This window comes from Phyllobates terribilis, unplaced genomic scaffold (assembly GCF_046119375.1).
Source record: "Phyllobates terribilis strain yellow unplaced genomic scaffold, ASM4611937v1 Scaffold_5__5_contigs__length_657084704, whole genome shotgun sequence".
NCBI lineage: Eukaryota > Metazoa > Chordata > Amphibia > Anura > Dendrobatidae > Phyllobates > Phyllobates terribilis.
In genome coordinates this window covers 654,908,621-654,930,768 of record NW_027362765.1, presented here as the reverse complement: position 1 = coordinate 654,930,768, position 22,148 = coordinate 654,908,621, and the positions used below count along the sequence as shown (strand labels likewise).

The following is a 22,148-nucleotide window of genomic DNA, read 5'->3' as shown; positions in this document are numbered from 1 at the left end:
CTTGTGCAAATGTGCCATAAACTCAAGTGGGGTTCCCAATCCCAGTGAGTTAAGGCACCCCAGGGTCACCACTCCTGGGGCACTTCACACTTCGGGCTTTCGATCTTCCCCGGCCCAATGGCGTCGATCCTGGGGGGCCATGCTTTCCACCAGATGACTATATTAGCCACCTGGCGTACTAACAAGCGCCTAAACCCCAGTGTGCATAATGTATCAATCTACTAGGGCGGCCAACATCCAAAACCGCCTTTTCGAAAGATACTACACTTGATCTTAGCCAAAAGGCCGAGAAGCGATAACCAGAATTGGTTTCAAACTACGGAGCCACCCAAGGATCCTGAAAAGTCCATTTGTGGAGATGAGCTCCTGGACTCCCGTTAAGAAGACATGTTGTCAACCTCTAGATCCCTTACATGCCTGCACTTTTCGGCTTGCTGCTGCTGCAATCCACGCGTTTTAGATCTGCATAACTCCACCTCTTTAAACACAGCACCTTCACCCCCTGCTGTTCCCACCCGCCTCAACACCGTTGGAAGGGAGGAGAACCAATTAAGGCGGGGGGTGGGGTGGAACGAGCAGCTGTCTACCCTTAGCAGGAGGGCTCCTGATTACATACCTCTCCTGCTGCTGCTGCTGCTGGCTGTCCAGCAGCAGACTGAAGGTGGCTGCTGCTGTGCACAGGTATATAAAGGCTCAGAGCCTATTATGACACGCGCAGCCAGCGTTCCATTGCCACATTCCATCTACTGCAGGCAGGATACCTGGCTGGCTGAATGTCGCTGAGAAGCTCACAGAGACCGCCATAAGCAACAGTTTAACAGAATGCCACAGACTAATCAACCAAACTTTTTGGGTTGGGTTCTCTTTTATAGTCTGCAGGCATTAAATGAAAGAAGTCAGTGTTCCAGCAGAGGGAGACAACGTTTCAGAAAAGGCATTGTAGCAAACCAAAAAATAAATTTTAAGCGCAGCAGAGTAACCAGCGCACATACCTGTTAGCTCAGGTGAGTTTAAAAGGCTGCTGTTGATAACAAGGGCATTTGCTAAATAGATGGTGTGTGTGCAACAATATACTGAAAGGTCAATTATATTGTGCAGCTTATCTCACCACCTGTAGTTATTTAGGTGAAAGCTCCAAAATGCTTGCCTAATATGTCTGTTTATCCAAAAGGAAGTAAAAAGGGAGAGCTAGAAAGATAGCATTGCATCACATTACATGGCAATGCAATGCACAGTTGCTGAAGTTGAACCAAAATGAGCTTGTAATCTGGCTTCTGCAACTTTGAACATGAAAAATCCAATGAGGAGAAGAAAAGCAAAGCCAAAGAGTCCATCCCAAAATCCGACAAACAAGCAAAATGAACAAAAAACATTGAATTCAATTCTTTCTGATTTTAGAAACTGCATTAAAGAAGGGGTGCACCGGTCCTGGAGATACTGCAATACCAGGTCAATGCGTGGAGTGGACAGAGCAAGCTCTTTTTCCATCTCCCTGTTCTAAAAATCCATTTAATATATGGTCCCCAGATAGGGGACGTATCAGATATTAAACTGATAAGAACAGATACTACACTTGATCTTAGCCAAAAGGCCGAGAAGCGATAACCAGAATTGGTTTCAAACTACGGAGCCACCCAAGGATCCTGAAAAGTCCATTTGTGGAGATGAGCTCCTGGACTCCCGTTAAGAAGACATGTTGTCAACCTCTAGATCCCTTACATGCCTGCACTTTTCGGCTTGCTGCTGCTGCAATCCACGCGTTTTAGATCTGCATAACTCCACCTCTTTAAACACAGCACCTTCACCCCCTGCTGTTCCCACCCGCCTCAACACCGTTGGAAGGGAGGAGAACCAATTAAGGCGGGGGGTGGGGTGGAACGAGCAGCTGTCTACCCTTAGCAGGAGGGCTCCTGATTACATACCTCTCCTGCTGCTGCTGCTGCTGGCTGTCCAGCAGCAGACTGAAGGTGGCTGCTGCTGTGCACAGGTATATAAAGGCTCAGAGCCTATTATGACACGCGCAGCCAGCGTTCCATTGCCACATTCCATCTACTGCAGGCAGGATACCTGGCTGGCTGAATGTCGCTGAGAAGCTCACAGAGACCGCCATAAGCAACAGTTTAACAGAATGCCACAGACTAATCAACCAAACTTTTTGGGTTGGGTTCTCTTTTATAGTCTGCAGGCATTAAATGAAAGAAGTCAGTGTTCCAGCAGAGGGAGACAACGTTTCAGAAAAGGCATTGTAGCAAACCAAAAAAGAAATTTTAAGCGCAGCAGAGTAACCAGCGCACATACCTGTTAGCTCAGGTGAGTTTAAAAGGCTGCTGTTGATAACAAGGGCATTTGCTAAATAGATGGTGTGTGTGCAACAATATACTGAAAGGTCAATTATATTGTGCAGCTTATCTCACCACCTGTAGTTATTTAGGTGAAAGCTCCAAAATGCTTGCCTAATATGTCTGTTTATCCAAAAAGGGAGAGCTAGAAAGATAGCATTGCATCACATTACATGGCAATGCAATGCACAGTTGCTGAAGTTGAACCAAAATGAGCTTGTAATCTGGCTTCTGCAACTTTGAACATGAAAAATCCAATGAGGAGAAGAAAAGCAAAGCCAAAGAGTCCATCCCAAAATCCGACAAACAAGCAAAATGAACAAAAAACATTGAATTCAATTCTTTCTGATTTTAGAAACTGCATTAAAGAAGGGGTGCACCGGTCCTGGAGATACTGCAATACCAGGTCAATGCGTGGAGTGGACAGAGCAAGCTCTTTTTCCATCTCCCTGTTCTAAAAATCCATTTAATATATGGTCCCCAGATAGGGGACGTATCAGATATTAAACTGATAAGAACAGATACTACACTTGATCTTAGCCAAAAGGCCGAGAAGCGATAACCAGAATTGGTTTCAAACTACGGAGCCACCCAAGGATCCTGAAAAGTCCATTTGTGGAGATGAGCTCCTGGACTCCCGTTAAGAAGACATGTTGTCAACCTCTAGATCCCTTACATGCCTGCACTTTTCGGCTTGCTGCTGCTGCAATCCACGCGTTTTAGATCTGCATAACTCCACCTCTTTAAACACAGCACCTTCACCCCCTGCTGTTCCCACCCGCCTCAACACCGTTGGAAGGGAGGAGAACCAATTAAGGCGGGGGGTGGGGTGGAACGAGCAGCTGTCTACCCTTAGCAGGAGGGCTCCTGATTACATACCTCTCCTGCTGCTGCTGCTGCTGGCTGTCCAGCAGCAGACTGAAGGTGGCTGCTGCTGTGCACAGGTATATAAAGGCTCAGAGCCTATTATGACACGCGCAGCCAGCGTTCCATTGCCACATTCCATCTACTGCAGGCAGGATACCTGGCTGGCTGAATGTCGCTGAGAAGCTCACAGAGACCGCCATAAGCAACAGTTTAACAGAATGCCACAGACTAATCAACCAAACTTTTTGGGTTGGGTTCTCTTTTATAGTCTGCAGGCATTAAATGAAAGAAGTCAGTGTTCCAGCAGAAGGAGACAACGTTTCAGAAAAGGCATTGTAGCAAACCAAAAAAGAAATTTTAAGCGCAGCAGAGTAACCAGCGCACATACCTGTTAGCTCAGGTGAGTTTAAAAGGCTGCTGTTGATAACAAGGGCATTTGCTAAATAGATGGTGTGTGTGCAACAATATACTGAAAGGTCAATTATATTGCGCAGCTTATCTCACCACCTGTAGTTATTTAGGTGAAAGCTCCAAAATGCTTGCCTAATATGTCTGTTTATCCAAAAGGAAGTAAAAAGGGAGAGCTAGAAAGATAGCATTGCATCACATTACATGGCAATGCAATGCACAGTTGCTGAAGTTGAACCAAAATGAGCTTGTAATCTGGCTTCTGCAACTTTGAACATGAAAAATCCAATGAGGAGAAGAAAAGCAAAGCCAAAGAGTCCATCCCAAAATCCGACAAACAAGCAAAATGAACAAAAAACATTGAATTCAATTCTTTCTGATTTTAGAAACTGTATTAAAGAAGGGGTGCACCGGTCCTGGAGATACTGCAATACCAGGTCAATGCGTGGAGTGGACAGAGCAAGCTCTTTTTCCATCTCCCTGTTCTAAAAATCCATTTAATATATGGTCCCCAGATAGGGGACGTATCAGATATTAAACTGATAAGAACAGATACTACACTTGATCTTAGCCAAAAGGCCGAGAAGCGATAACCAGAATTGGTTTCAAACTACGGAGCCACCCAAGGATCCTGAAAAGTCCATTTGTGGAGATGAGCTCCTGGACTCCCGTTAAGAAGACATGTTGTCAACCTCTAGATCCCTTACATGCCTGCACTTTTCGGCTTGCTGCTGCTGCAATCCACGCGTTTTAGATCTGCATAACTCCACCTCTTTAAACACAGCACCTTCACCCCCTGCTGTTCCCACCCGCCTCAACACCGTTGGAAGGGAGGAGAACCAATTAAGGCGGGGGGTGGGGTGGAAAGAGCAGCTGTCTACCCTTAGCAGGAGGGCTCCTGATTACATACCTCTCCTGCTGCTGCTGCTGGCTGTCCAGCAGCAGACTGAAGGTGGCTGCTGCTGTGCACAGGTATATAAAGGCTCAGAGCCTATTATGACACGCGCAGCCAGCGTTCCATTGCCACATTCCATCTACTGCAGGCAGGATACCTGGCTGGCTGAATGTCGCTGAGAAGCTCACAGAGACCACCATAAGCAACAGTTTAACAGAATGCCACAGACTAATCAACCAAACTTTTTGGGTTGGGTTCTCTTTTATAGTCTGCAGGCATTGAATGAAAGAAGTCAGTGTTCCAGCAGAAGGAGACAACGTTTCAGAAAAGGCATTGTAGCAAACCAAAAAAGAAATTTTAAGCGCAGCAGAGTAACCAGCGCACATACCTGTTAGCTCAGGTGAGTTTAAAAGGCTGCTGTTGATAACAAGGGCATTTGCTAAATAGATGGTGTGTGTGCAACAATATACTGAAAGGTCAATTATATTGTGCAGCTTATCTCACCACCTGTAGTTATTTAGGTGAAAGCTCCAAAATGCTTGCCTAATATGTCTGTTTATCCAAAAGGAAGTAAAAAGGGAGAGCTAGAAAGATAGCATTGCATCACATTACATGGCAATGCAATGCACAGTTGCTGAAGTTGAACCAAAATGAGCTTGTAATCTGGCTTCTGCAACTTTGAACATGAAAAATCCAATGAGGAGAAGAAAAGCAAAGCCAAAGAGTCCATCCCAAAATCCGACAAACAAGCAAAATGAACAAAAAACATTGAATTCAATTCTTTCTGATTTTAGAAACTGCATTAAAGAAGGGGTGCACCGGTCCTGGAGATACTGCAATACCAGGTCAATGCGTGGAGTGGACAGAGCAAGCTCTTTTTCCATCTCCCTGTTCTAAAAATCCATTTAATATATGGTCCCCAGATAGGGGACGTATCAGATATTAAACTGATAAGAACAGATACTACACTTGATCTTAGCCAAAAGGCCGAGAAGCGATAACCAGAATTGGTTTCAAACTACGGAGCCACCCAAGGATCCTGAAAAGTCCATTTGTGGAGATGAGCTCCTGGACTCCCGTTAAGAAGACATATTGTCAACCTCTAGATCCCTTACATGCCTGCACTTTTCGGCTTGCTGCTGCTGCAATCCACGCGTTTTAGATCTGCATAACTCCACCTCTTTAAACACAGCACCTTCACCCCCTGCTGTTCCCACCCGCCTCAACACCGTTGGAAGGGAGGAGAACCAATTAAGGCGGGGGGTGGGGTGGAACGAGCAGCTGTCTACCCTTAGCAGGAGGGCTCCTGATTACATACCTCTCCTGCTGCTGCTGCTGCTGGCTGTCCAGCAGCAGACTGAAGGTGGCTGCTGCTGTGCACAGGTATATAAAGGCTCAGAGCCTATTATGACACGCGCAGCCAGCGTTCCATTGCCACATTCCATCTACTGCAGGCAGGATACCTGGCTGGCTGAATGTCGCTGAGAAGCTCACAGAGACCGCCATAAGCAACAGTTTAACAGAATGCCACAGACTAATCAACCAAACTTTTTGGGTTGGGTTCTCTTTTATAGTCTGCAGGCATTAAATGAAAGAAGTCAGTGTTCCAGCAGAAGGAGACAACGTTTCAGAAAAGGCATTGTAGCAAACCAAAAAAGAAATTTTAAGCGCAGCAGAGCAACCAGCGCACATACCTGTTAGCTCAGGTGAGTTTAAAAGGCTGCTGTTGATAACAAGGGCATTTGCTAAATAGATGGTGTGTGTGCAACAATATACTGAAAGGTCAATTATATTGTGCAGCTTATCTCACCACCTGTAGTTATTTAGGTGAAAGCTCCAAAATACTTGCCTAATATGTCTGTTTATCCAAAAGGAAGTAAAAAGGGAGAGCTAGAAAGATAGCATTGCATCACATTACATGGCAATGCAATGCACAGTTGCTGAAGTTGAACCAAAATGAGCTTGTAATCTGGCTTCTGCAACTTTGAACATGAAAAATCCAATGAGGAGAAGAAAAGCAAAGCCAAAGAGTCCATCCCAAAATCCGACAAACAAGCAAAATGAACAAAAAACATTGAATTCAATTCTTTCTGATTTTAGAAACTGCATTAAAGAAGGGGTGCACCGGTCCTGGAGATACTGCAATACCAGGTCAATGCGTGGAGTGGACAGAGCAAGCTATTTTTCCATCTCCCTGTTCTAAAAATCCATTTAATATATGGTCCCCAGATAGGGGACGTATCAGATATTAAACTGATAAGAACAGATACTACACTTGATCTTAGCCAAAAGGCCGAGAAGCGATAACCAGAATTGGTTTCAAACTACGGAGCCACCCAAGGATCCTGAAAAGTCCATTTGTGGAGATGAGCTCCTGGACTCCCGTTAAGAAGACATGTTGTCAACCTCTAGATCCCTTACATGCCTGCACTTTTCGGCTTGCTGCTGCTGCAATCCACGCGTTTTAGATCTGCATAACTCCACCTCTTTAAACACAGCACCTTCACCCCCTGCTGTTCCCACCCGCCTCAACACCGTTGGAAGGGAGGAGAACCAATTAAGGCGGGGGGTGGGGTGGAACGAGCAGCTGTCTACCCTTAGCAGGAGGGCTCCTGATTACATACCTCTCCTGCTGCTGCTGCTGCTGGCTGTCCAGCAGCAGACTGAAGGTGGCTGCTGCTGTGCACAGGTATATAAAGGCTCAGAGCCTATTATGACACGCGCAGCCAGCGTTCCATTGCCACATTCCATCTACTGCAGGCAGGATACCTGGCTGGCTGAATGTCGCTGAGAAGCTCACAGAGACCGCCATAAGCAACAGTTTAACAGAATGCCACAGACTAATCAACCAAACTTTTTGGGTTGGGTTCTCTTTTATAGTCTGCAGGCATTAAATGAAAGAAGTCAGTGTTCCAGCAGAAGGAGACAACGTTTCAGAAAAGGCATTGTAGCAAACCAAAAAAGAAATTTTAAGCGCAGCAGAGTAACCAGCACACATACCTGTTAGCTCAGGTGAGTTTAAAAGGCTGCTGTTGATAACAAGGGCATTTGCTAAATAGATGGTGTGTGTGCAACAATATACTGAAAGGTCAATTATATTGTGCAGCTTATCTCACCACCTGTAGTTATTTAGGTGAAAGCTCCAAAATGCTTGCCTAATATGTCTGTTTATCCAAAAGGAAGTAAAAAGGGAGAGCTAGAAAGATAGCATTGCATCACATTACATGGCAATGCAATGCACAGTTGCTGAAGTTGAACCAAAATGAGCTTGTAATCTGGCTTCTGCAACTTTGAACATGAAAAATCCAATGAGGAGAAGAAAAGCAAAGCCAAAGAGTCCATCCCAAAATCCGACAAACAAGCAAAATGAACAAAAAACATTGAATTCAATTCTTTCTGATTTTAGAAACTGCATTAAAGAAGGGGTGCACCGGTCCTGGAGATACTGCAATACCAGGTCAATGCGTGGAGTGGACAGAGCAAGCTATTTTTCCATCTCCCTGTTCTAAAAATCCATTTAATATATGGTCCCCAGATAGGGGACGTATCAGATATTAAACTGATAAGAACAGATACTACACTTGATCTTAGCCAAAAGGCCGAGAAGCGATAACCAGAATTGGTTTCAAACTACGGAGCCACCCAAGGATCCTGAAAAGTCCATTTGTGGAGATGAGCTCCTGGACTCCCGTTAAGAAGACATGTTGTCAACCTCTAGATCCCTTACATGCCTGCACTTTTCGGCTTGCTGCTGCTGCAATCCACGCGTTTTAGATCTGCATAACTCCACCTCTTTAAACACAGCACCTTCACCCCCTGCTGTTCCCACCCGCCTCAACACCGTTGGAAGGGAGGAGAACCAATTAAGGCGGGGGGTGGGGTGGAACGAGCAGCTGTCTACCCTTAGCAGGAGGGCTCCTGATTACATACCTCTCCTGCTGCTGCTGCTGCTGGCTGTCCAGCAGCAGACTGAAGGTGGCTGCTGCTGTGCACAGGTATATAAAGGCTCAGAGCCTATTATGACACGCGCAGCCAGCGTTCCATTGCCACATTCCATCTACTGCAGGCAGGATACCTGGCTGGCTGAATGTCGCTGAGAAGCTCACAGAGACCGCCATAAGCAACAGTTTAACAGAATGCCACAGACTAATCAACCAAACTTTTTGGGTTGGGTTCTCTTTTATAGTCTGCAGGCATTAAATGAAAGAAGTCAGTGTTCCAGCAGAAGGAGACAACGTTTCAGAAAAGGCATTGTAGCAAACCAAAAAAGAAATTTTAAGCGCAGCAGAGTAACCAGCGCACATACCTGTTAGCTCAGGTGAGTTTAAAAGGCTGCTGTTGATAACAAGGGCATTTGCTAAATAGATGGTGTGTGTGCAACAATATACTGAAAGGTCAATTATATTGTGCTGCTTATCTCACCACCTGTAGTTATTTAGGTGAAAGCTCCAAAATGCTTGCCTAATATGTCTGTTTATCCAAAAGGAAGTAAAAAGGGAGAGCTAGAAAGATAGCATTGCATCACATTACATGGCAATGCAATGCACAGTTGCTGAAGTTGAACCAAAATGAGCTTGTAATCTGGCTTCTGCAACTTTGAACATGAAAAATCCAATGAGGAGAAGAAAAGCAAAGCCAAAGAGTCCATCCCAAAATCCGACAAACAAGCAAAATGAACAAAAAACATTGAATTCAATTCTTTCTGATTTTAGAAACTGCATTAAAGAAGGGGTGCACCGGTCCTGGAGATACTGCAATACCAGGTCAATGCGTGGAGTGGACAGAGCAAGCTCTTTTTCCATCTCCCTGTTCTAAAAATCCATTTAATATATGGTCCCCAGATAGGGGACGTATCAGATATTAAACTGATAAGAACAGATACTACACTTGATCTTAGCCAAAAGGCCGAGAAGCGATAACCAGAATTGGTTTCAAACTACGGAGCCACCCAAGGATCCTGAAAAGTCCATTTGTGGAGATGAGCTCCTGGACTCCCGTTAAGAAGACATGTTGTCAACCTCTAGATCCCTTACATGCCTGCACTTTTCGGCTTGCTGCTGCTGCAATCCACGCGTTTTAGATCTGCATAACTCCACCTCTTTAAACACAGCACCTTCACCCCCTGCTGTTACCACCCGCCTCAACACCGTTGGAAGGGAGGAGAACCAATTAAGGCGGGGGGTGGGGTGGAACGAGCAGCTGTCTACCCTTAGCAGGAGGGCTCCTGATTACATACCTCTCCTGCTGCTGCTGCTGCTGGCTGTCCAGCAGCAGACTGAAGGTGGCTGCTGCTGTGCACAGGTATATAAAGGCTCAGAGCCTATTATGACACGCGCAGCCAGCGTTCCATTGCCACATTCCATCTACTGCAGGCAGGATACCTGGCTGGCTGAATGTCGCTGAGAAGCTCACAGAGACCGCCATAAGCAACAGTTTAACAGAATGCCACAGACTAATCAACCAAACTTTTTGGGTTGGGTTCTCTTTTATAGTCTGCAGGCATTAAATGAAAGAAGTCAGTGTTCCAGCAGAAGGAGACAACGTTTCAGAAAAGGCATTGTAGCAAACCAAAAAAGAAATTTTAAGCGCAGCAGAGTAACCAGCGCACATACCTGTTAGCTCAGGTGAGTTTAAAAGGCTGCTGTTGATAACAAGGGCATTTGCTAAATAGATGGTGTGTGTGCAACAATATACTGAAAGGTCAATTATATTGTGCAGCTTATCTCACCACCTGTAGTTATTTAGGTGAAAGCTCCAAAATGCTTGCCTAATATGTCTGTTTATCCAAAAGGAAGTAAAAAGGGAGAGCTAGAAAGATAGCATTGCATCACATTACATGGCAATGCAATGCACAGTTGCTGAAGTTGAACCAAAATGAGCTTGTAATCTGGCTTCTGCAACTTTGAACATGAAAAATCCAATGAGGAGAAGAAAAGCAAAGCCAAAGAGTCCATCCCAAAATCCGACAAACAAGCAAAATGAACAAAAAACATTGAATTCAATTCTTTCTGATTTTAGAAACTGCATTAAAGAAGGGGTGCACCGGTCCTGGAGATACTGCAATACCAGGTCAATGCGTGGAGTGGACAGAGCAAGCTCTTTTTCCATCTCCCTGTTCTAAAAATCCATTTAATATATGGTCCCCAGATAGGGGACGTATCAGATATTAAACTGATAAGAACAGATACTACACTTGATCTTAGCCAAAAGGCCGAGAAGCGATAACCAGAATTGGTTTCAAACTACGGAGCCACCCAAGGATCCTGAAAAGTCCATTTGTGGAGATGAGCTCCTGGACTCCCGTTAAGAAGACATGTTGTCAACCTCTAGATCCCTTACATGCCTGCACTTTTCGGCTTGCTGCTGCTGCAATCCACGCGTTTTAGATCTGCATAACTCCACCTCTTTAAACACAGCACCTTCACCCCCTGCTGTTCCCACCCGCCTCAACACCGTTGGAAGGGAGGAGAACCAATTAAGGCGGGGGGTGGGGTGGAACGAGCAGCTGTCTACCCTTAGCAGGAGGGCTCCTGATTACATACCTCTCCTGCTGCTGCTGCTGCTGGCTGTCCAGCAGCAGACTGAAGGTGGCTGCTGCTGTGCACAGGTATATAAAGGCTCAGAGCCTATTATGACACGCGCAGCCAGCGTTCCATTGCCACATTCCATCTACTGCAGGCAGGATACCTGGCTGGCTGAATGTCGCTGAGAAGCTCACAGAGACCGCCATAAGCAACAGTTTAACAGAATGCCACAGACTAATCAACCAAACTTTTTGGGTTGGGTTCTCTTTTATAGTCTGCAGGCATTAAATGAAAGAAGTCAGTGTTCCAGCAGAAGGAGACAACGTTTCAGAAAAGGCATTGTAGCAAACCAAAAAAGAAATTTTAAGCGCAGCAGAGTAACCAGCGCACATACCTGTTAGCTCAGGTGAGTTTAAAAGGCTGCTGTTGATAACAAGGGCATTTGCTAAATAGATGGTGTGTGTGCAACAATATACTGAAAGGTCAATTATATTGTGCAGCTTATCTCACCACCTGTAGTTATTTAGGTGAAAGCTCCAAAATGCTTGCCTAATATGTCTGTTTATCCAAAAGGAAGTAAAAAGGGAGAGCTAGAAAGATAGCATTGCATCACATTACATGGCAATGCAATGCACAGTTGCTGAAGTTGAACCAAAATGAGCTTGTAATCTGGCTTCTGCAACTTTGAACATGAAAAATCCAATGAGGAGAAGAAAAGCAAAGCCAAAGAGTCCATCCCAAAATCCGACAAACAAGCAAAATGAACAAAAAACATTGAATTCAATTCTTTCTGATTTTAGAAACTGCATTAAAGAAGGGGTGCACCGGTCCTGGAGATACTGCAATACCAGGTCAATGCGTGGAGTGGACAGAGCAAGCTCTTTTTCCATCTCCCTGTTCTAAAAATCCATTTAATATATGGTCCCCAGATAGGGGACGTATCAGATATTAAACTGATAAGAACAGATACTACACTTGATCTTAGCCAAAAGGCCGAGAAGCGATAACCAGAATTGGTTTCAAACTACGGAGCCACCCAAGGATCCTGAAAAGTCCATTTGTGGAGATGAGCTCCTGGACTCCCGTTAAGAAGACATGTTGTCAACCTCTAGATCCCTTACATGCCTGCACTTTTCGGCTTGCTGCTGCTGCAATCCACGCGTTTTAGATCTGCATAACTCCACCTCTTTAAACACAGCACCTTCACCCCCTGCTGTTCCCACCCGCCTCAACACCGTTGGAAGGGAGGAGAACCAATTAAGGCGGGGGGTGGGGTGGAACGAGCAGCTGTCTACCCTTAGCAGGAGGGCTCCTGATTACATACCTCTCCTGCTGCTGCTGCTGCTGGCTGTCCAGCAGCAGACTGAAGGTGGCTGCTGCTGTGCACAGGTATATAAAGGCTCAGAGCCTATTATGACACGCGCAGCCAGCGTTCCATTGCCACATTCCATCTACTGCAGGCAGGATACCTGGCTGGCTGAATGTCGCTGAGAAGCTCACAGAGACCGCCATAAGCAACAGTTTAACAGAATGCCACAGACTAATCAACCAAACTTTTTGGGTTGGGTTCTCTTTTATAGTCTGCAGGCATTAAATGAAAGAAGTCAGTGTTCCAGCAGAAGGAGACAACGTTTCAGAAAAGGCATTGTAGCAAACCAAAAAAGAAATTTTAAGCGCAGCAGAGTAACCAGCGCACATACCTGTTAGCTCAGGTGAGTTTAAAAGGCTGCTGTTGATAACAAGGGCATTTGCTAAATAGATGGTGTGTGTGCAACAATATACTGAAAGGTCAATTATATTGTGCAGCTTATCTCACCACCTGTAGTTATTTAGGTGAAAGCTCCAAAATGCTTGCCTAATATGTCTGTTTATCCAAAAGGAAATAAAAAGGGAGAGCTAGAAAGATAGCATTGCATCACATTACATGGCAATGCAATGCACAGTTGCTGAAGTTGAACCAAAATGAGCTTGTAATCTGGCTTCTGCAAGTTTGAACATGAAAAATCCAATGAGAAGAAGAAAAGCAAAGGCAAAGAGTCCATCCCAAAATCCGACAAACAAGCAAAATGAACAAAAAACATTGAATTCAATTCTTTCTGATTTTAGAAACTGCATTAAAGAAGGGGTGCACCGGTCCTGGAGATACTGCAATACCAGGTCAATGCGTGGAGTGGACAGAGCAAGCTCTTTTTCCATCTCCCTGTTCTAAAAATCCATTTAATATATGGTCCCCAGATAGGGGACGTATCAGATATTAAACTGATAAGAACAGATACTACACTTGATCTTAGCCAAAAGGCCGAGAAGCGATAACCAGAATTGGTTTCAAACTACGGAGCCACCCAAGGATCCTGAAAAGTCCATTTGTGGAGATGAGCTCCTGGACTCCCGTTAAGAAGACATGTTGTCAACCTCTAGATCCCTTACATGCCTGCACTTTTCGGCTTGCTGCTGCTGCAATCCACGCGTTTTAGATCTGCATAACTCCACCTCTTTAAACACAGCACCTTCACCCCCTGCTGTTCCCACCCGCCTCAACACCGTTGGAAGGGAGGAGAACCAATTAAGGCGGGGGGTGGGGTGGAACGAGCAGCTGTCTACCCTTAGCAGGAGGGCTCCTGATTACATACCTCTCCTGCTGCTGCTGCTGGCTGTCCAGCAGCAGACTGAAGGTGGCTGCTGCTGTGCACAGGTATATAAAGGCTCAGAGCCTATTATGACACGCGCAGCCAGCGTTCCATTGCCACATTCCATCTACTGCAGGCAGGATACCTGGCTGGCTGAATGTCGCTGAGAAGCTCACAGAGACCGCCATAAGCAACAGTTTAACAGAATGCCACAGACTAATCAACCAAACTTTTTGGGTTGGGTTCTCTTTTATAGTCTGCAGGCATTAAATGAAAGAAGTCAGTGTTCCAGCAGAAGGAGACAACGTTTCAGAAAAGGCATTGTAGCAAACCAAAAAAGAAATTTTAAGCGCAGCAGAGTAACCAGCGCACATACCTGTTAGCTCAGGTGAGTTTAAAAGGCTGCTGTTGATAACAAGGGCATTTGCTAAATAGATGGTGTGTGTGCAACAATATACTGAAAGGTCAATTATATTGTGCAGCTTATCTCACCACCTGTAGTTATTTAGGTGAAAGCTCCAAAATGCTTGCCTAATATGTCTGTTTATCCAAAAGGAAGTAAAAAGGGAGAGCTAGAAAGATAGCATTGCATCACATTACATGGCAATGCAATGCACAGTTGCTGAAGTTGAACCAAAATGAGCTTGTAATCTGGCTTCTGCAACTTTGAACATGAAAAATCCAATGAGGAGAAGAAAAGCAAAGCCAAAGAGTCCATCCCAAAATCCGACAAACAAGCAAAATGAACAAAAAACATTGAATTCAATTCTTTCTGATTTTAGAAACTGCATTAAAGAAGGGGTGCACCGGTCCTGGAGATACTGCAATACCAGGTCAATGCGTGGAGTGGACAGAGCAAGCTCTTTTTCCATCTCCCTGTTCTAAAAATCCATTTAATATATGGTCCCCAGATAGGGGACGTATCAGATATTAAACTGATAAGAACAGATACTACACTTGATCTTAGCCAAAAGGCCGAGAAGCGATAACCAGAATTGGTTTCAAACTACGGAGCCACCCAAGGATCCTGAAAAGTCCATTTGTGGAGATGAGCTCCTGGACTCCCGTTAAGAAGACATGTTGTCAACCTCTAGATCCCTTACATGCCTGCACTTTTCGGCTTGCTGCTGCTGCAATTCACGCGTTTTAGATCTGCATAACTCCACCTCTTTAAACACAGCACCTTCACCCCCTGCTGTTCCCACCCGCCTCAACACCGTTGGAAGGGAGGAGAACCAATTAAGGCGGGGGGTGGGGTGGAACGAGCAGCTGTCTACCCTTAGCAGGAGGGCTCCTGATTACATACCTCTCCTGCTGCTGCTGCTGCTGGCTGTCCAGCAGCAGACTGAAGGTGGCTGCTGCTGTGCACAGGTATATAAAGGCTCAGAGCCTATTATGACACGCGCAGCCAGCGTTCCATTGCCACATTCCATCTACTGCAGGCAGGATACCTGGCTGGCTGAATGTCGCTGAGAAGCTCACAGAGACCGCCATAAGCAACAGTTTAACAGAATGCCACAGACTAATCAACCAAACTTTTTGGGTTGGGTTCTCTTTTATAGTCTGCAGGCATTAAATGAAAGAAGTCAGTGTTCCAGCAGAAGGAGACAACGTTTCAGAAAAGGCATTGTAGCAAACCAAAAAAGAAATTTTAAGCGCAGCAGAGTAACCAGCGCACATACCTGTTAGCTCAGGTGAGTTTAAAAGGCTGCTGTTGATAACAAGGGCATTTGCTAAATAGATGGTGTGTGTGCAACAATATACTGAAAGGTCAATTATATTGTGCAGCTTATCTCACCACCTGTAGTTATTTAGGTGAAAGCTCCAAAATGCTTGCCTAATATGTCTGTTTATCCAAAAGGAAGTAAAAAGGGAGAGCTAGAAAGATAGCATTGCATCACATTACATGGCAATGCAATGCACAGTTGCTGAAGTTGAACCAAAATGAGCTTGTAATCTGGCTTCTGCAACTTTGAACATGAAAAATCCAATGAGGAGAAGAAAAGCAAAGCCAAAGAGTCCATCCCAAAATCCGACAAACAAGCAAAATGAACAAAAAACATTGAATTCAATTCTTTCTGATTTTAGAAACTGCATTAAAGAAGGGGTGCACCGGTCCTGGAGATACTGCAATACCAGGTCAATGCGTGGAGTGGACAGAGCAAGCTCTTTTTCCATCTCCCTGTTCTAAAAATCCATTTAATATATGGTCCCCAGATAGGGGACGTATCAGATATTAAACTGATAAGAACAGATACTACACTTGATCTTAGCCAAAAGGCCGAGAAGCGATAACCAGAATTGGTTTCAAACTACGGAGCCACCCAAGGATCCTGAAAAGTCCATTTGTGGAGATGAGCTCCTGGACTCCCGTTAAGAAGACATGTTGTCAACCTCTAGATCCCTTACATGCCTGCACTTTTCGGCTTGCTGCTGCTGCAATCCACGCGTTTTAGATCTGCATAACTCCACCTCTTTAAACACAGCACCTTCACCCCCTGCTGTTCCCACCCGCCTCAACACCGTTGGAAGGGAGGAGAACCAATTAAGGCGGGGGGTGGGGTGGAACGAGCAGCTGTCTACCCTTAGCAGGAGGGCTCCTGATTACATACCTCTCCTGCTGCTGCTGCTGCTGGCTGTCCAGCAGCAGACTGAAGGTGGCTGCTGCTGTGCACAGGTATATAAAGGCTCAGAGCCTATTATGACACGCGCAGCCAGCGTTCCATTGCCACATTCCATCTACTGCAGGCAGGATACCTGGCTGGCTGAATGTCGCTGAGAAGCTCACAGAGACCGCCATAAGCAACAGTTTAACAGAATGCCACAGACTAATCAGCCAAACTTTTTGGGTTGGGTTCTCTTTTATAGTCTGCAGGCATTAAATGAAAGAAGTCAGTGTTCCAGCAGAAGGAGACAACGTTTCAGAAAAGGCATTGTAGCAAACCAAAAAAGAAATTTTAAGCGCAGCAGAGTAACCAGCGCACATACCTGTTAGCTCAGGTGAGTTTAAAAGGCTGCTGTTGATAACAAGGGCATTTGCTAAATAGATGGTGTGTGTGCAACAATATACTGAAAGGTCAATTATATTGTGCAGCTTATCTCACCACCTGTAGTTATTTAGGTGAAAGCTCCAAAATGCTTGCCTAATATGTCTGTTTATCCAAAAGGAAGTAAAAAGGGAGAGCTAGAAAGATAGCATTGCATCACATTACATGGCAATGCAATGCACAGTTGCTGAAGTTGAACCAAAATGAGCTTGTAATCTGGCTTCTGCAACTTTGAACATGAAAAATCCAATGAGGAGAAGAAAAGCAAAGCCAAAGAGTCCATCCCAAAATCCGACAAACAAGCAAAATGAACAAAAAACATTGAATTCAATTCTTTCTGATTTTAGAAACTGCATTAAAGAAGGGGTGCACCGGTCCTGGAGATACTGCAATACCAGGTCAATGCGTGGAGTGGACAGAGCAAGCTCTTTTTCCATCTCCCTGTTCTAAAAATCCATTTAATATATGGTCCCCAGATAGGGGACGTATCAGATATTAAACTGATAAGAACAGATACTACACTTGATCTTAGCCAAAAGGCCGAGAAGCGATAACCAGAATTGGTTTCAAACTACGGAGCCACCCAAGGATCCTGAAAAGTCCATTTGTGGAGATGAGCTCCTGGACTCCCGTTAAGAAGACATGTTGTCAACCTCTAGATCCCTTACATGCCTGCACTTTTCGGCTTGCTGCTGCTGCAATCCACGCGTTTTAGATCTGCATAACTCCACCTCTTTAAACACAGCACCTTCACCCCCTGCTGTTCCCACCCGCCTCAACACCGTTGGAAGGGAGGAGAACCAATTAAGGCGGGGGGTGGGGTGGAACGAGCAGCTGTCTACCCTTAGCAGGAGGGCTTCTGATTACATACCTCTCCTGCTGCTGCTGCTGCTGGCTGTCCAGCAGCAGACTGAAGGTGGCTGCTGCTGTGCACAGGTATATAAAGGCTCAGAGCCTATTATGACACGCGCAGCCAGCGTTCCATTGCCACATTCCATCTACTGCAGGCAGGATACCTGGCTGGCTGAATGTCGCTGAGAAGCTCACAGAGACCGCCATAAGCAACAGTTTAACAGAATGCCACAGACTAATCAACCAAACTTTTTGGGTTGGGTTCTCTTTTATAGTCTGCAGGCATTAAATGAAAGAAGTCAGTGTTCCAGCAGAAGGAGACAACGTTTCAGAAAAGGCATTGTAGCAAACCAAAAAAGAAATTTTAAGCGCAGCAGAGTAACCAGCGCACATACCTGTTAGCTCAGGTGAGTTTAAAAGGCTGCTGTTGATAACAAGGACATTTGCTAAATAGATGGTGTGTGTGCAACAATATACTGAAAGGTCAATTATATTGTGCAGCTTATCTCACCACCTGTAGTTATTTAGGTGAAAGCTCCAAAATGCTTGCCTAATATGTCTGTTTATCCAAAAGGAAGTAAAAAGGGAGAGCTAGAAAGATAGCATTGCATCACATTACATGGCAATGCAATGCACAGTTGCTGAAGTTGAACCAAAATGAGCTTGTAATCTGGCTTCTGCAACTTTGAACATGAAAAATCCAATGAGGAGAAGAAAAGCAAAGCCAAAGAGTCCATCCCAAAATCCGACAAACAAGCAAAATGAACAAAAAACATTGAATTCAATTCTTTCTGATTTTAGAAACTGCATTAAAGAAGGGGTGCACCGGTCCTGGAGATACTGCAGTACCAGGTCAATGCGTGGAGTGGACAGAGCAAGCTCTTTTTCCATCTCCCTGTTCTAAAAATCCATTTAATATATGGTCCCCAGATAGGGGACGTATCAGATATTAAACTGATAAGAACAGATACTACACTTGATCTTAGCCAAAAGGCCGAGAAGCGATAACCAGAATTGGTTTCAAACTACGGAGCCACCCAAGGATCCTGAAAAGTCCATTTGTGGAGATGAGCTCCTGGACTCCCGTTAAGAAGACATGTTGTCAACCTCTAGATCCCTTACATGCCTGCACTTTTCGGCTTGCTGCTGCTGCAATCCACGCGTTTTAGATCTGCATAACTCCACCTCTTTAAACACAGCACCTTCACCCCCTGCTGTTCCCACCCGCCTCAACACCGTTGGAAGGGAGGAGAACCAATTAAGGCGGGGGGTGGGGTGGAACGAGCAGCTGTCTACCCTTAGCAGGAGGGCTCCTGATTACATACCTCTCCTGCTGCTGCTGCTGCTGGCTGTCCAGCAGCAGACTGAAGGTGGCTGCTGCTGTGCACAGGTATATAAAGGCTCAGAGCCTATTATGACACGCGCAGCCAGCGTTCCATTGCCACATTCCATCTACTGCAGGCAGGATACCTGGCTGGCTGAATGTCGCTGAGAAGCTCACAGAGACCGCCATAAGCAACAGTTTAACAGAATGCCACAGACTAATCAGCCAAACTTTTTGGGTTGGGTTCTCTTTTATAGTCTGCAGGCATTAAATGAAAGAAGTCAGTGTTCCAGCAGAAGGAGACAACGTTTCAGAAAAGGCATTGTAGCAAACCAAAAAAGAAATTTTAAGCGCAGCAGAGTAACCAGCGCACATACCTGTTAGCTCAGGTGAGTTTAAAAGGCTGCTGTTGATAACAAGGGCATTTGCTAAATAGATGGTGTGTGTGCAACAATATACTGAAAGGTCAATTATATTGTGCAGCTTATCTCACCACCTGTAGTTATTTAGGTGAAAGCTCCAAAATGCTTGCCTAATATGTCTGTTTATCCAAAAGGAAGTAAAAAGGGAGAGCTAGAAAGATAGCATTGCATCACATTACATGGCAATGCAATGCACAGTTGCTGAAGTTGAACCAAAATGAGCTTGTAATCTGGCTTCTGCAACTTTGAACATGAAAAATCCAATGAGGAGAAGAAAAGCAAAGCCAAAGAGTCCATCCCAAAATCCGACAAACAAGCAAAATGAACAAAAAACATTGAATTCAATTCTTTCTGATTTTAGAAACTGCATTAAAGAAGGGGTGCACCGGTCCTGGAGATACTGCAATACCAGGTCAATGCATGGAGTGGACAGAGCAAGCTCTTTTTCCATCTCCCTGTTCTAAAAATCCATTTAATATATGGTCCCCAGATAGGGGACGTATCAGATATTAAACTGATAAGAACAGATACTACACTTGATCTTAGCCAAAAGGCCGAGAAGCGATAACCAGAATTGGTTTCAAACTACGGAGCCACCCAAGGATCCTGAAAAGTCCATTTGTGGAGATGAGCTCCTGGACTCCCGTTAAGAAGACATGTTGTCAACCTCTAGATCCCTTACATGCCTGCACTTTTCGGCTTGCTGCTGCTGCAATCCACGCGTTTTAGATCTGCATAACTCCACCTCTTTAAACACAGCACCTTCACCCCCTGCTGTTCCCACCCGCCTCAACACCGTTGGAAGGGAGGAGAACCAATTAAGGCGGGGGGTGGGGTGGAACGAGCAGCTGTCTACCCTTAGCAGGAGGGCTCCTGATTACATACCTCTCCTGCTGCTGCTGCTGCTGGCTGTCCAGCAGCAGACTGAAGGTGGCTGCTGCTGTGCACAGGTATATAAAGGCTCAGAGCCTATTATGACACGCGCAGCCAGCGTTCCATTGCCACATTCCATCTACTGCAGGCAGGATACCTGGCTGGCTGAATGTCGCTGAGAAGCTCACAGAGACCGCCATAAGCAACAGTTTAACAGAATGCCACAGACTAATCAACCAAACTTTTTGGGTTGGGTTCTCTTTTATAGTCTGCAGGCATTAAATGAAAGAAGTCAGTGTTCCAGCAGAGGGAGACAACGTTTCAGAAAAGGCATTGTAGCAAACCAAAAAAGAAATTTTAAGCGCAGCAGAGTAACCAGCGCACATACCTGTTAGCTCAGGTGAGTTTAAAAGGCTGCTGTTGATAACAAGGGCATTTGCTAAATAGATGGTGTGTGTGCAACAATATACTGAAAGGTCAATTATATTGTGCAGCTTATCTCACCACCTGTAGTTATTTAGGTGAAAGCTCCAAAATGCTTGCCTAATATGTCTGTTTATCCAAAGGAAGTAAAAAGGGAGAGCTAGAAAGATAGCATTGCATCACATTACATGGCAATGCAATGCACAGTTGCTGAAGTTGAACCAAAATGAGCTTGTAATCTGGCTTCTGCAACTTTGAACATGAAAAATCCAATGAGGAGAAGAAAAGCAAAGCCAAAGAGTCCATCCCAAAATCCGACAAACAAGCAAAATGAACAAAAAACATTGAATTCAATTCTTTCTGATTTTAGAAACTGCATTAAAGAAGGGGTGCACCGGTCCTGGAGATACTGCAATACCAGGTCAATGCGTGGAGTGGACAGAGCAAGCTCTTTTTCCATCTCCCTGTTCTAAAAATCCATTTAATATATGGTCCCCAGATAGGGGACGTATCAGATATTAAACTGATAAGAACAGATACTACACTTGATCTTAGCCAAAAGGCCGAGAAGCGATAACCAGAATTGGTTTCAAACTACGGAGCCACCCAAGGATCCTGAAAAGTCCATTTGTGGAGATGAGCTCCTGGACTCCCGTTAAGAAGACATGTTGTCAACCTCTAGATCCCTTACATGCCTGCACTTTTCGGCTTGCTGCTGCTGCAATCCACGCGTTTTAGATCTGCATAACTCCACCTCTTTAAACACAGCACCTTCACCCCCTGCTGTTCCCACCCGCCTCAACACCGTTGGAAGGGAGGAGAACCAATTAAGGCGGGGGGTGGGGTGGAACGAGCAGCTGTCTACCCTTAGCAGGAGGGCTCCTGATTACATACCTCTCCTGCTGCTGCTGCTGCTGGCTGTCCAGCAGCAGACTGAAGGTGGCTGCTGCTGTGCACAGGTATATAAAGGCTCAGAGCCTATTATGACACGCGCAGCCAGCGTTCCATTGCCACATTCCATCTACTGCAGGCAGGATACCTGGCTGGCTGAATGTCGCTGAGAAGCTCACAGAGACCGCCATAAGCAACAGTTTAACAGAATGCCACAGACTAATCAACCAAACTTTTTGGGTTGGGTTCTCTTTTATAGTCTGCAGGCATTAAATGAAAGAAGTCAGTGTTCCAGCAGAAGGAGACAACGTTTCAGAAAAGGCATTGTAGCAAACCAAAAAAGAAATTTTAAGCGCAGCAGAGTAACCAGCGCACATACCTGTTAGCTCAGGTGAGTTTAAAAGGCTGCTGTTGATAACAAGGGCATTTGCTAAATAGATGGTGTGTGTGCAACAATATACTGAAAGGTCAATTATATTGCGCAGCTTATCTCACCACCTGTAGTTATTTAGGTGAAAGCTCCAAAATGCTTGCCTAATATGTCTGTTTATCCAAAAGGAAGTAAAAAGGGAGAGCTAGAAAGATAGCATTGCATCACATTACATGGCAATGCAATGCACAGTTGCTGAAGTTGAACCAAAATGAGCTTGTAATCT

At 45.1% G+C, this 22,148-nt stretch overlaps 16 non-coding genes and 1 pseudogene across 16 annotated transcripts; all 17 read right to left on the bottom strand.

Annotated features, from left to right (window-relative positions):
• Positions 1-205: 205 nt before the first annotated feature.
• Positions 206-297, bottom strand: LOC141151270 (U2 spliceosomal RNA; annotated as a pseudogene).
• Positions 298-1,412: 1,115 nt separating this feature from the next.
• LOC141149085 (U2 spliceosomal RNA) lies at positions 1,413-1,603 on the bottom strand. The gene has a single exon (XR_012245397.1). It is a non-coding gene; the product is annotated as a U2 spliceosomal RNA (small nuclear RNA).
• Positions 1,604-2,708: 1,105 nt separating this feature from the next.
• On the bottom strand, positions 2,709-2,899 carry LOC141149084 (U2 spliceosomal RNA). Its single transcript, XR_012245396.1, has one exon. It is a non-coding gene; the product is annotated as a U2 spliceosomal RNA (small nuclear RNA).
• A 1,115-nt stretch (positions 2,900-4,014) lies between these two features.
• Positions 4,015-4,205, bottom strand: LOC141149083 (U2 spliceosomal RNA). Its single transcript, XR_012245395.1, has one exon. It is a non-coding gene; the product is annotated as a U2 spliceosomal RNA (small nuclear RNA).
• Positions 4,206-5,317: 1,112 nt separating this feature from the next.
• LOC141149082 (U2 spliceosomal RNA) lies at positions 5,318-5,508 on the bottom strand. The gene has a single exon (XR_012245394.1). It is a non-coding gene; the product is annotated as a U2 spliceosomal RNA (small nuclear RNA).
• A 1,115-nt stretch (positions 5,509-6,623) lies between these two features.
• LOC141149782 (U2 spliceosomal RNA) lies at positions 6,624-6,814 on the bottom strand. The gene has a single exon (XR_012246067.1). It is a non-coding gene; the product is annotated as a U2 spliceosomal RNA (small nuclear RNA).
• Positions 6,815-7,929: 1,115 nt separating this feature from the next.
• On the bottom strand, positions 7,930-8,120 carry LOC141149781 (U2 spliceosomal RNA). Its single transcript, XR_012246066.1, has one exon. It is a non-coding gene; the product is annotated as a U2 spliceosomal RNA (small nuclear RNA).
• A 1,115-nt stretch (positions 8,121-9,235) lies between these two features.
• Positions 9,236-9,426, bottom strand: LOC141149081 (U2 spliceosomal RNA). Its single transcript, XR_012245393.1, has one exon. It is a non-coding gene; the product is annotated as a U2 spliceosomal RNA (small nuclear RNA).
• Positions 9,427-10,541: 1,115 nt separating this feature from the next.
• Positions 10,542-10,732, bottom strand: LOC141149080 (U2 spliceosomal RNA). The gene has a single exon (XR_012245392.1). It is a non-coding gene; the product is annotated as a U2 spliceosomal RNA (small nuclear RNA).
• Positions 10,733-11,847: 1,115 nt separating this feature from the next.
• Positions 11,848-12,038, bottom strand: LOC141149079 (U2 spliceosomal RNA). The gene has a single exon (XR_012245391.1). It is a non-coding gene; the product is annotated as a U2 spliceosomal RNA (small nuclear RNA).
• Positions 12,039-13,153: 1,115 nt separating this feature from the next.
• Positions 13,154-13,344, bottom strand: LOC141149078 (U2 spliceosomal RNA). Its single transcript, XR_012245390.1, has one exon. It is a non-coding gene; the product is annotated as a U2 spliceosomal RNA (small nuclear RNA).
• A 1,112-nt stretch (positions 13,345-14,456) lies between these two features.
• On the bottom strand, positions 14,457-14,647 carry LOC141149077 (U2 spliceosomal RNA). The gene has a single exon (XR_012245389.1). It is a non-coding gene; the product is annotated as a U2 spliceosomal RNA (small nuclear RNA).
• A 1,115-nt stretch (positions 14,648-15,762) lies between these two features.
• On the bottom strand, positions 15,763-15,953 carry LOC141149075 (U2 spliceosomal RNA). Its single transcript, XR_012245387.1, has one exon. It is a non-coding gene; the product is annotated as a U2 spliceosomal RNA (small nuclear RNA).
• A 1,115-nt stretch (positions 15,954-17,068) lies between these two features.
• LOC141149074 (U2 spliceosomal RNA) lies at positions 17,069-17,259 on the bottom strand. Its single transcript, XR_012245386.1, has one exon. It is a non-coding gene; the product is annotated as a U2 spliceosomal RNA (small nuclear RNA).
• A 1,115-nt stretch (positions 17,260-18,374) lies between these two features.
• On the bottom strand, positions 18,375-18,565 carry LOC141149576 (U2 spliceosomal RNA). The gene has a single exon (XR_012245868.1). It is a non-coding gene; the product is annotated as a U2 spliceosomal RNA (small nuclear RNA).
• A 1,115-nt stretch (positions 18,566-19,680) lies between these two features.
• On the bottom strand, positions 19,681-19,871 carry LOC141149463 (U2 spliceosomal RNA). Its single transcript, XR_012245759.1, has one exon. It is a non-coding gene; the product is annotated as a U2 spliceosomal RNA (small nuclear RNA).
• Positions 19,872-20,985: 1,114 nt separating this feature from the next.
• LOC141149073 (U2 spliceosomal RNA) lies at positions 20,986-21,176 on the bottom strand. The gene has a single exon (XR_012245385.1). It is a non-coding gene; the product is annotated as a U2 spliceosomal RNA (small nuclear RNA).
• Positions 21,177-22,148: the final 972 nt, after the last annotated feature.